General features: G+C 43.0%; 1 long non-coding RNA gene across 3 annotated transcripts; it reads left to right on the top strand.

The window, feature by feature from the left end:
* The first annotated feature begins 423 nt into the window (after nucleotides 1-423).
* Nucleotides 424-11,726, top strand: LOC111153630. Of its 3 annotated transcripts, none has more exons than XR_002641017.1 (5): nucleotides 424-482; nucleotides 1,362-1,610; nucleotides 3,132-3,217; nucleotides 5,945-6,051; nucleotides 11,403-11,726. It is a non-coding gene; the product is annotated as an uncharacterized LOC111153630 (long non-coding RNA). The 3 variants fall into 3 exon arrangements; XR_002641016.1 differs by having other exon boundaries at nucleotides 438-674; XR_002641015.1 differs by having other exon boundaries at nucleotides 438-1,610.
* The last annotated feature ends 1,661 nt before the right edge of the window (nucleotides 11,727-13,387 follow it).

Here is a 13,387-nt window from a genome sequence, read left to right as displayed (position 1 = left end):
GGCTTCACCTTGGCTCCGCAGCCCCGATCACCCCTTGGAGCCACCGTAGTCTCAGCTACAGGTGTGGTCACCTGTTTTTTTTAAAAAACCGCACATCCCACCAATCGTCTCCTCTGCTTAACCCACCCCTCAGGGTTGCGCATGCTCCCTGGGCTCGGATAACAGTCGATAAAGAGACGCCGGAAGTTGGGAGATGAGGCGGGTCGGTCGACTTGCGCGCGTGAACAGAATGAGCTCCCCGGAGCATTTCACTTTTCCCTTTCTGCGTTAAGGGAACACACAGCAAGCCTGCTCTGTAAAAGAAAAGGCCATATTCTGGATGTCTTCGTGGGGATATGATAGGTTTCATTCCCTCTTCTCTGAGTTTCTAGAAACTTCCGCCCCAGATCTGAATATGAAAACGTGTCATGGGGAGGAGAGAAGGCGGCTCACCTGTGGGGCCTCCCCGACGCAGCCAGCTCTTCTCAGTTGTTTTCGGTCAGGTAATTCAACTGAACTCACAGCACATAAATCGAAATCTTCAGATTTGCATGCTAACTTCTATTTCTACTTTCTTAAGCGAATCTGGCTTTTAGCTATTATACAGAACACGCGTGATAAATCTTTAAAAAAAAATAGACTAAGTCTGCGGGGGAACCTCTGGGGAAGGTGTTACTCTTGGCTCCTGACTTCAGGTACAAAGCTCTGTCGCTTCCATTGCCCTGTTCTCCACCCCAACAAGTCTCAGTCGTTCAGGCAGGAAGCAAACAGAAGGCAGAACAGAAAGTAGTTACCAGGGCTCGTGGGCAGGGTTCCCTGGGGCAAAAGGATGCAGGCCGGAAGCACCTGGCCTGTGGTTAGGTGGAGTGGGCTGGTCATTTCTGAAGCAGAGGGAGGAGTGGTTTCAATGTTTCTCTTGTCTGCCTCCTCCAGCATAAAGATAGATGGAGACAGGAGATGAGCCAGCATCTCAGTGGCAAGACAGGAAAGCAAAGCAACACATCCGAAGTGAATCCAAGCCGGGGGGGTCTCTGCTGCGTTCCTCCAAGTGGGGTGCACTACAGTTCTGCAACCAACAGGGTGAACCCAGAAACCAGGCAAGGGAAATCCCCACTGCAGACATCCCATGGAGTCTTGGAGAAAGAAGTCTCCAGGGGGCTCTGGCTGTGTTAGAGCTGAAAGTGTAAACCCTCAAATGAGGCAGCCTTGGAGGGGGACCCCTGGAAAGGGAGCATCCTGCTTCCCAGAACCAGAGTGAGGGGAATGAGTATCTGGGCATAAAACAACTCACAGGTCTAAGAGTTGTCTATTCATATACCGTCCGTATCTACATAAGGTTTTCTCTTCGCTGATTGGATATCTTTCCATAAACTTGCATTTAGAGCACTGATTGACTTTCCAGCCCCAGCCTATCTGGAGAAGATACTCCCGGGGAATGGGAGAGAAGATAATAAACCTGAGAGCCTCACGGAACCGTTCACTTGTCCAGGCATAAACCAGTGGAGATGGTGCTCGGCACTCTGTGAACTCTGATTTCCTTGCTTGATGTGTGACCTTGGACACTTGCCAGGGCCCTTCCTCCCCAGCAAGTGGCAGCTGGGGCTGTAAATGGAACTGTGGCTACAAAGCTGGTGAGTTATGTAATTCCTCACAAAAAGTGGACTTCTCCGTGGAATCGTGGGTGACCACGAACACAGTTTTTTGTGTTTGTTTTTTTCTAAGAATTCATAACAAAAGCCGAGATGAAAAGCTGTTTTTCCCTTCTAGGTGCTCTTTCTGTTTATTTCTGTTATTAGAGGTTTAAAGCTGTTGGATATGAAGGCCAGCCTGCTTTAAAAGCTGGAGGTCTTGCCTTGAGGATCATAAAGTTAGTTCCAGCCTTCTGTGGTTTCGTAGCTACAGTGGAAGAGGGGAAAATGCCTAGAATTGGGACTTTTTAAATGACATTAAAAATATACAAAGTATAAGCTTTATGAAGTATACAAGGTATGAATTCTAAAGTATGAGGGGAGGGGAAATGTCTAAACTATGATAAAAAGTAACAGGAAGAAATGGGAAGGCTTGATCTGGTACAGGCTGGCCACCATTTTAATTCCTTTCCTATGCTTCTGGGTAACATTTCCTTACTGTTCCTTCCTGTTATTCATCATTACTGTTAATGTCAAAGCAGTATATATATTGGAAAAACAATATTTCGTGGATGAAATTCCATCTATTTTATTTAGATCCAGCATGGGTCTGTGAGCTGGTTATCTCACTTTGGGTAATAGAAAGATGATGTGAACACTTGAAGTAATTTGGGCACAGTGTTATAAATGTGTAAGGAAATGTCGCTGTTTAAAGGAATCTAGATATTCAGCAAATTATTACGTGGACCCATCTCTTATTCTGCTTATTTTGTAAAGGGATCAGTCTTTTTGTAGAGGCACTGTTGTGTTAAATATATCTGAATTTTCACATACCGAGATTTCCTACAGCAAGGCAGGACTGTGTTTTATCATCTTATTACTTCTGATTGGCTGGATTTTTTTTTTAAGAGTCTTGTACAATTCGTATTGCTAGTGTAAAACTAAGTATACGGGGCCTGACCCTCTAAGTGGGAAGAGAATAAATTGGAAGCCACTGGGGTACAATTTGGTATGTTAACTCACCCCTGATCTAAATTTTAGCCTAATGGAATGAAGTCACAGCTGGGTGGAGAGAGGAATGGTCTCCTGTCAGTCAGTGTAGCTGCTGAGTCAGGAGAGAGAGGGACCACTTGCTCCCGGGTGGGTAATAACATAGGCAGAGGGTAAAGTTTTCTCCAGCTCACACACAGACACACAGACACTCAGGCACACCAGACTGATTGCATCACTTATGATATAGATTTACTTGTAGATAACAAAGATCCAAAATAATGGGTATTTTAAGAAACGAATTTGCTTCTCATGTGTAAATGCATAATTCAAGACTGTCTGGCAGCTCCTCATTTATCGGGACTCAGGATGCTTCTAGACCGTCCTTCCATCCCTGGGAAGTGACTACCACCCTCACGGTCCAGTATGGGGGACCAGAAATCATTCCATTTTCCAGGAAGTATTCTAGAAGAATGCCTGTGGAAGGAACTACAGATCATTGTCTAATATCTAATCTCGCTTTCTGAGTTCTAGAAGCCTCATGGTTGTCTGGAATAAGAAGTCCATCCCTAGTCCTGTGGCAGCTCCGACTTCAGGCTACTGGGAGGTGAGGAAAGGAGGTATGTGAGAGGTCCCGGTTGTGTCATGAAAGGCAGCAGCAGTATACCATCTCTTAGCCCCTTTTCTCCATTTTGGATAATGAAGTCAGAGGTCACTGGGACACAGTGGTGCCACTACCCCAGCCTTGCCCTGTCCATTCAGATTTTTCCATGAGACAGAAATAAACTTCTGTCTCATCAGCCTCTGTCATTTCAGTCTCTGGTAAATGCTGATGACAGTAAAGCCTACCTAATACACCTATCTTTAGGGAAATTTCATGGAGGGATAAAGGTATTTTAGTTACTCAGGTCCAGTGGTAAGCCCCAAAGCCTCATCACTGGCCTTTGGCATTGGCACATTGAAAACCATTTTTCCAGCATTCCCAGTCTTCTAGATAGTGCTCTAGGGCATTAGGGCAATGCAAAATGAAATGTGACCTGCTCCTTCCCTCAAGTAACTTAGTATCAAATTGAGGACAGAATGAAGAGAGCAAATATTATTGGATGCCAGTCATATGCAGGCACTGCTGTAGTTGTTGGCACATGTCATGCATTCCTTAACCTGCCCCTCATGAAATTTTTGTGGAGTCCTCATACTACAGATGTGGACCCCAAAGCTGAGGAATGTGGCCTGTGCCCAGAGCTGCATTTAGAATAAGCAGTGGGATTGCAATTTAAGGTTTAGGTTTCTGACTCAGGAGCCAACCCTTCAAGAGGCTGCTTCAGGGGCATGTATCTGAAAGGCGAGAATGCCACCTTCATGTGACAAGGGCCAAGCCCTTCAGATGCCTCAGCTGACTCTTCTAGGGAGGTCACCAGCCTTCATAGTTTCCCCAGGGTCACTATGGGACTATGAATAACCACAGGCTTCTTCTTCCCCTTCTATAAGGAAGAGTAAACCCACCTCAGGCCACCACACCTACGAAAGTGTCACCTTATGGGTCTTATCACTATGACTGCAATCTGTATTTTCTTTTCTCATTGAAAAACAAAAAATGTTCACCAGACAACTCCCTTTCTGACCCTTGCTTTTGCCTCCTTATCTACTTTGGACTCCAGGCTCTTCCGCTCTGGACATTTCTCTCTCCATATTCCGCATACGTAAAATAGCACTAGGAACCTGTATCCCCCTTCATTCAAGGGCTTATTATGCCTAACTGACCCTAAAGCATATAAAGTAGCCTGTCCAGACATTTATAGAATTATATCATCTCTTAAATCATGTCACACCTTTTGCTAAAAAATACCCAGCTCTTAAATCATTTGCAGAGGTAAGCCAAGGTTCAGAGTCCTAGACAACCATAAAGTCTGAATGGGATGAAAATTTCAAAATCACTTGAAGAATTTATATGTGCTCAAATTGCAATATCAACTCCGAATGATCACCTAACACATGGGTAATGCCTGGCTTGCCTACCCATTTTGAGAGTAGTAAGAAAAGATGACAAGCCTCTCTTACATACTAGGAGAACTCATTCCAAAGAATTATCTGAATTCAACCCAGCAGAGATCTTTGCCAGTATTAGCTTTGAAGGAAGGGGCTGTGGTCCCTTATATTATTTATGGTAAGGGAACACAAGCTGATGAAACTAAAACCCCCCAAATCTTATAAAATAAAATAAGAGCTTATTTCTTTTTTTTATATTTTTATTATTTATTTGAGAGAGAGTGAATGAGAAGAGTAGGGGGTAGAGGCAGAGGGAGAAGCTGACTCCCCACCAAGCAGGGAGCCTGATGCAGGGCTCTATCCAGAAACTCCAGGGTCATGAGCTGAGCTGAAGGGAGATGCTCAACCAACTGAGCCACCCAGGCGTCCCAGTAAAAGCTCATTTCTTGCTCACAGCATCATCCCATTGGGTTTTCAGGGGCCAGCCTTCAATGAGATGATTTGGGGACCCAGGCTCCTACCATCCGCTCAGCTCCTCAGAATGGTTCCTCTGCATTTGGCCCAAAGACAAGGGAAGTGACAAAGTATGAGATATTGTGCTGCTGTTTTATGGTCAAGTCTGGACATCACAATGTATCCACAAGGATCCATTATTCTGAATTCAGACTCCAAGACCCAAACCTAATTGTGGGGGAGGTTGGAAAACGTAGTCTTCCAGTGTGTCCTGGACAAAGAATTGGACTCCAGCATAAACAGCTGTCTCTGCGCCACTGTGGGGGTTAAGCCATTGGTAGTTGGTTTTACCACCCATTTCCGATGGTTGGTATGTATTTCCTCACTCCCCTGATCACCTACATGCAGAGGTGTCTGGTGCCTAGGAGGCCCTGGTACTCTGACATGAAGGGAGGGGCAGATCTTGGCCATGAATTTTCAACTTCCACCTGCTGTGTTTTCAAATCAGCGTGGAGTTCTGTTGGTATCTGTCACTGCCCTCCCCCCACTCATCCTCACTGCCACCCTAACTTGCCTTTTCAGGTCTGGGAAGTGGAATGCTGAGTATCTTTGCCTTCCACCTCCACAGACAGAAGAAAAGAGGCTTTTACTCTGAGGTTATGGCTTTTGTGTGGCATAAGAGCCTCCTCTCCCCAGAAGGGATTCTCCCCTAAGGCCATCAACAGAGATCCCTTCCCCATTCAGCTCCTTGTATCCTTATCACAGGTGGAATGGCAAGTAAGCCTAGATGTGAGTTCTAGAGCTTTAGTTAGAAGCAGCAGCAATGAACTTGAAATTTGGCTGTTGTCCTATTTGGAAGTCATTATGGTTACTGGGTCTGTTCGCAAATAGTCATGTTCTCTTTTCAGAGACCTAGGAAGATTGCACTTTCCTGACAACTTTGGCAGCTGGTAGCAGGGCCAGAGGGCTTCACCTGGTCAAGGAAATGTGAGCAGACGTGATTTATCATTTCCAGGTAGGAATTTGAGGAGCCAGTATTTGACTTAATTGTGTTCCTTTTCCCCCTCCCCACCAATGCCTCTTTAGGTGATGATCTGGTGGTAATTTTTCCCAAAGGCGACACTCATAAGGCTCTTTCCCATAAGAGTTCTGTCAGCCTGGGTCCCTCAATTACTACAATAATCAGAGGCCCCTGATGATTCTCGATGGACACGTAACAATGAGAGAAAAATAAGCATGGCTTCACTAAGCCAGTGTGAATTAGAGATGGTTTGTTACCCAGAATAACCTGAAAGGACCTAGCAGATAAAAGTCCCATGATTTCTAAAAGTCCCATGATTTCTTTCGAGGACAGAACCTTCTTCCATTGACTTTTACTTTGTTATGAAACCTTTACGCTTACAAATTACATGCACAAAATCTAATTTTTTTAAGTGCAGCCGTGTAAACATCACCCAACTTCAGAAATAAAACCTGACCCAATTCCTTTAGATTCTACCATGTGACTCTCCTCCATTGATTATTCCCTTCTTCCCCCCAAAAGATGAGTTATTTTTTCTATTAATGATTCATTTGAGTTTCTTTCTTTCTTTCTTTCTTTTTTTTAAGATTTTATTTATTTATTTCAGAGAGAGAGGGAGAGAGAGTACAAGCAGGGGGATCAGCAGACAGAGGGAGAGGGAGAAGCAGACTCCCCGCTGAGCAGGGAGCCCGATGCGGGACTCGATCCTAGGACCTGAGATCATGACCTGAGCCGAAGGCAGAGGCTTTAACCCACTGAGCCACCCAGGCACCCCTTATGTTCTGTTTTTAGGATTCATCTACGCAGATACATGTAGCTATATTTTAATTCACTTTTGCTGCAGTTTAATGAGTATCACAGTATGAATTTATCCCTTCTTCAAGCAGGTGGCCATTTGAATTTCCTGTTGGGAATTTCTGAATTAGAAACTAGGCTAATATGAGGATTCTTGTGTATATTGTGGTGTGCACGTGTAAGAATCTCCATAGACGTACACCTAGGAAGAAAAATGCTCTACTTTGCTCCATATATCCAAATTGTTCTCCACAGTAGCTGCTCCAATTCATACCACCACCAGCTTGTGAGACTTCCTGCACTGTACCCTCACCAGCCCCTGCTAATGATGGCCTTTTTCTTTTGTTCACCATGGTGCTGGGTATCAAATGGTTTCTGACCATGGTTTTCATTTTCTTGAAGACATACTTCCATCACAAGTGAATTTGAGAAACCTAGCTGAGCAGCTGTTCAAAACAACTTGGCGTAGGTATTCTTAAATTAGGTAAATGTCACAAACCAGGCCCCTTCTTATAGAAGAGGTTGTAGTTGGAACAGGCACAATTATTCATTTTTGGACATTCAAAAATACCAAAGGATTTATGCTACTGTTTGTGTTGTAGGTTAAACAGTTATTTCTTAAGTGGCTTCTTTTAGGGGTTAACAGTATTATCTAAAGCTGTGGAAAAAGCAAATACATTTCAGGGAAATTATAAACATTTCTTTTATCTCACCAGATAAAGAGATTTAGTAGAAGTCCTAATGCACCCACTTGGCTATACACAATTTATAGCAGATAAAGAGTTTGAAACACTTTTATTTAAACAGTCACAGTTTTGTTTTCTTTGTTTTTTTGAAGGTTACTAAAAGGCTCTTTGACACTCTTTGTAAGTGGGGAACCATCTCAGAATAAGAACTGGTTCTGGATAATATCAGAATTCATTTCCCACTAAGCATCTCCATTGAGCACTTTTTTCATCTCTGAAGCCTTTCCTTTTATGTAGTGTTTGCATCATTGACACCTCCTCTTACTGAATCCCTCATATAAACAAGGGATGTAATAAGCCCTAATGTATTTTACCAAGATTTTAAGAGATGTGGTTATGGTATGAGGATAACCAAATGGGGTAGAAAGTAAAGCAAAATTTCCATAAACTCCTCAAGCTCATCTGACGCTGACAACTCTGTAAGGCCGGGAAAGAAACATTGTCCCTGTGTTTATTCATCAGTTAGGATTTGATGAACTCCAAATGTTATCTGACCAGCCAAATCCTGTAACACAGCCTTTCAGGAGAAAATTAGAAGCTCAGCCCTGTTTGGAAGACAGACTTGAAAATAAATTTACTTTCTCCCTATCTACGTCCTCATGGCAACAGGGAGTTTCATGAACCACAACAATAATACATGAAAAGCAAACCTTCGGAATTCACCATCTTAATCCAGTCACATAAGAAGGCAGTCCATCCAAAACTTAAATTTTGCGTGATCTGTCTCAGCTGAAAGCGAGCTTAGTCACTGTCTGAGCAGCCTACGTGGAAGGGCTGGTTTCTGGTTAACTCTCCTCTCCGTGATTTTGTCCTCTGTGAGATTCCGAGGTCTTCCACGGCAAAGGTTGGTGAGGGCCGGGCAGCAACAGGGATCCTTTGGGACTGAGGAGGGCCAGTGGACTGAAGAAGTATGGCTTAGATGAATGCTACTCCCAGTGGGGTCTGTGGACTGGTGCCAGCCTGCACACCTGTTGTTCCCAGTCTCCAATAGAAAGGGGGACACGTTGAGAGCAAGGATCTAAACTTTTTGTAGCCACAGATGCTGCTGCTAGAGCCCCGTGGATGAGAGCTGAATTTGTCTCGCTAAAGGACATGTTCTACAAAAGAATGGGCTAGTGACATTTAAAAAAAATAAATAAACGACAAAACACTTACCCTTCACCACAGAAGGTTGGAGAAGGGTCGGTCCAGGGATATGGTTAAAACTCAGATTCTTGATCGCCAGTCGATTTGAGTGATGTCATGACTCTGCATTCTGAACGAGTTTCTAGGTGGGGCTGCTGCTATGGTCAGGACCGCCCTTGACATGGCAGTGGTCTAGATTCAACTAAATACAAGAAGCTCCCTGCTATTTGTCACGGATGACTCACAAACGTGGACACTTTAATTCTGTGGTGCCAGAAGGTAACACCTTTTAGATACTTGTATTTGGCACCTTCTATGTTTTTAGAATGTGGGAATTACCATTTGTCATGCTCCAAGTGTTCCGCTCTTTAAGACTTTTCCATGTTATCCCCTTCTGCCCTCTTAGAACTGGCATTATGGTGACATTCTTCTGAATTTTTAGAGCTTCCTCTTTCACTGTTTGAAAGCTTTGCCAGTGTGTTAACAGCATACACATGCTGGGTCTCATAACCATTGCAGGCAATGCCTTCTGGAAAGAGACGGGGATTATAACTGGCATCAGTACTGACCTGAATTTTAAGACATATTCATAAAAGAAGGGAAAGACTTGATCTCCGGTATTAGAAACCCACAGTGCCTACCATCCAAGCTGCTCAAGTAACCTTTGACAACTCACCTGAGTTTCTTTGTTGCAGTTTCTAGAACATCAGCCAATCCTAGATCTCTTCAAAATGAACAGAGCCTGGCACTTAGGAAATTAACTGCCTCTGAAGGCAGTAGTCCCCTTCTCTCCTTCTGTAAATAGCTAGGAAGAACAACCCGGAGCAGCTCCTGAGCCTCTTGGAGACTTCCATCAGCATCACTGCTAGAGAAATTCAAGAGCTTTCTTTAAGGCAATTCTGCCACTAAGTCAATTATCACAGGGTGTGGCAGGCTTTTAGAGAGATTAAACTACCCTTCCTACTGAAAGAAAATGATGAATTCTCAAACGGGACCCCTCTAATAATCCATTTGCTCGGCGACATTGTACTCCTATTGGCCAATTATCTAGTTTGATGCCCGTTGTTTGAACAAATGTCTTCGAATTCTGGGAAAGATGTACAATTCGGAGAGCTACTTGTACAGAAAAAAGGGTCAGTATCGTCCTTAGAAGAAAACGTCCTCGAGAGTCTGAGAGATTGAAAGCAAATCTGTAAATAGAAGCCACTTAAGGGAAGTCTGAAAGAGCATGTTTTAAATTCTGAGTATATCCCAATTGTGGCAGTTTCTTTACTTTGATTTAGCTGCTGCTCAATGGCCTTCTGTGCACTTCTATGCACTTCTGTGCTTCCATCTCATCTGCAAAATGGGGATAATGACAGTAAAGATTAAATGAATTAATACATGTCAAGACCTGAAAATAGTCCCTAGTGTATAGTAAATGCTACATAACGTTTCCTGGGATCTCATCATTTTAAAGAGTCTTGGTGACTTGGGAGCCCTTCCATCCCACCCACTCCACCCCACCCCACACCTGCTCTAGACAACTCCCATCCCCTAGCCTGAATACCAGTATTACCCAGGCTGGTGTATACTGGTAAAAGCATAGACCAACTCCATTCAATAGAAATACAATACGAGGGGCATCTAGGAGGCTCCGGTGGTTAAGATTCTGCGTTCAGCTCATGTCGTGATCCCAGGGCCCTCGAGCCCAACCTTTCAGCTCCCTACTGAGTGGGGAGCCTGCTTCTCACTCTGCCTCTAAACTACCCACCCACTCATGTTCTCTCGCAAAAAAAAATAAAAAAATATGAGTCATACATGCAATGGTAATATTTTTAAGAGTAAAAAGGGGTAGAACTAATTTTAATATTTAAAAATATAACCCAACACAGCCAAAATATTATTTCAACATTTCATCAATTTAAAAATTATTAATGAAATAGTTGACATCCTTTTTTTCACAATAAGTCTTTAAAACATGTCAACTTTTACACTTATGGCATATTCCAGTTTGAATGCTACATTCCCATTAGGATATTTGCTAATAAGTATTTAAGTTTCATAAAATTTACAGTTGGAAAAATACCTTTACTTACCCAAGTTGTTACAAACATACTTGAAACTTTTCCAGTAACTGAAGGGAGTTTTCACTCACTGGATTATATATCAGTTTTTTTTTTTTTAAAGTTTAAATTAAATAAAATTGTAAATTCAGTTCCTCATTTGCACCAGCCATATTTCAAATGCTCAAGAGCTACATGAGGAGAGTGGGTACCATTTTGGATAGCACAGGTGTAGACTGAAAACACACAGGTGTGCCAAGTCATGATATGGTCCCTGACAAGTTATGTGACTTCTCTCAGCCCTAGTTTCGTCATTACAATTTATAAATATACAATAGAGGAAAATATAACTTTATTAATAATTATATTTTCTTTAGTATTAGAAATAATGTGTCAAACACATAGCACTGTGATAAACAGATTATAACAGATCTTCAATGAAGAGGGACTGTTTTTCCCTTATCAGTTTAAGAAAAAACTGAAACATCCAAAAAGCTATAAATCATACAGTGAATCCCCACATACCCGCTACCTAGATTCTAGTATTGTTAACATTTGTTTATTGTGCTTTATCACATGTCGGTGAGAAAGGACATTGACTACCTCCATTTTGACCTCGAACTTTCTAATTAAGTTCTTTGCAGCCAATCTCTTAACTCAAGCAAAGGCCCCACAGGCAAAAGTATCCCGTGATGCGATCCAAAACTCCTTCCTCGAGCAACAGGGACAGCCAGCAAGATTGTGCGTGACTGACCCCAAGACAATGATCCACCTGACTTTTACTGCCCACCTACACATAGTCACCAAGCCCTATCCTACATTTTCTTTATATGAACCAAGAAGTATTTTCAGCACTTTGGAGACCATTTTTGAAGAAATATTAGTCTGCTGCTGTCTTCCTAGTGTTGGCCTCAGTGAAATAAATCCCTTTCTTCTTTCACCACCACTCGTCTCTGCCTTTGGATTTTGTCAATAGCAAATGGTCACACCTGGTCTGTCTGGGACTCTGGAGCCAGGTGCGCTAGCTTCCCTGTGCTGGGGTTCCATCTGCATATCCACTCATCTGTCCATCTGACTTTCATGTAGTTTAAAGTAGATGCAGACATCAGTATACTCCACCCTTGAAACTCCAGCATGCGCATCATAAACTAAATTCACTATTTGTCTTTCCTTTCTCCCTTCCATCCTTCCTTTTTCTTTGGCTTCCTTATTTACGTTCAGGTAAAAATATACATAGTGGGGGCGCCTGGGTGGCTCAGTAGGTTGAGCCTCTGCCTTCGGCTCGGGTCACGGTCTCAGGGTCCTGGGATCGAGCCCCGCACCGGGCTCTCTACTCGGCGGGGAGCCTGCCTCCCCTCTCTCTCTCTGGCTGCCTCTCTGCCTACTTGTGCTCTCTCTCTCTGTCAAATAAATAAAAATCTTTAAAAATATATATAGGGGCGCCTGGGTGGCTCAGTGGGTTAAAGCCTCTGCCTTCGGCTCGGGTCATGGTCCCAGGGTCCTGGGATCGAGCCCCGCATCGCGCTTTCTGCTCAGCAGGGAGCCTGCTTCCCCCTCTCTCTCTGCCTGCCTCTCTGCCTACTTGTGATCGCTCTGTCAAATAAATAAATAAAATCTTTGAAAAAGAAAAAAAAATAAAAATAAATAAATATATATATATATATATATACATACATATATATATATATAGTGAAATGCGCAAATGTTCAATGAGCCATTGGATGAACATTGACAGTGCATATACCTGCATAAACAAAACTGCTGTCAAGACAGAGAACATGTTTATTATTCCAGAAAGTTCCCTTACAACTCCTCCTTGCTAATCCTAGTCCTTACTGTCCTGCTTCTCGCCCCAGGCAATCATTGTTCTGGTCACCCCCTACAGATTAGCTTTGTTTGATCTAGAATTTCAGTCACACAATATATGATAGTTTTGTGGAAACTTTTCACTTAGCATAATGTTTTTGAGATTCATTCACGCTGTCGTGTATTTACTCCTTTTTATTATTGAGTACTAATTGCGGCCATTTTTAGTCAAAACTGTCGCCCCAGGGCACCTGGGTGGCTCAGTGTGTTAAGCTTCTGCCTTTGGCTCAGGTCATGATTTCAGGGTCCTGGGATTGAGCCCCACATTGGTCTCTCTGCTCTCAGGGAGCCTGCTTCCTCCTCTCTCTCTCTGCCTGCCTCTCTGCTTACTTATGAACTCTGTCAAATAAATAAATGAAATCTTAAAAAAAAAAAAAACTATCACCCCTCTCCTCAACCAAACCATTCCATTCCTTTACAACTCACTAAAGTCCACACCCTGTCAATCCACCATGGATCTAAGGCTTCCAGCTGTTGAAGCTAGCTCAACTCCTTACAATTAATGAAAGAAAGTCTTCCTATGACATCCTTTAAAATTTATGTACAGTTGGAAAGTTTCTGAGCTTTCTATGGAGAAGGCAAAGCTTTTCTAATTCCTTCAGTTCTTCATACAATGATGTTTTAGCTTCTTTTGATGTCCTGGTCATTCTCTGTGTTCACTCTCTTAGCACAGTTTGTAATTCAGATTTACTGGTTTGTTTATTGATTCTCACCTCTAATGAGCTGTAAGTTTTACTGGGCAACACCATGCCT

The sequence above is a fragment of the Enhydra lutris genome, unplaced genomic scaffold, assembly GCF_002288905.1.
Source record: "Enhydra lutris kenyoni isolate GAN:26980312 unplaced genomic scaffold, ASM228890v2 scaffoldscaffold33, whole genome shotgun sequence".
NCBI classification, from domain to species: Eukaryota; Metazoa; Chordata; class Mammalia; order Carnivora; family Mustelidae; genus Enhydra; species Enhydra lutris.
Note: the sequence above shows the minus strand (reverse complement) of the source record. Positions and strands in the feature narration are given on the sequence as shown.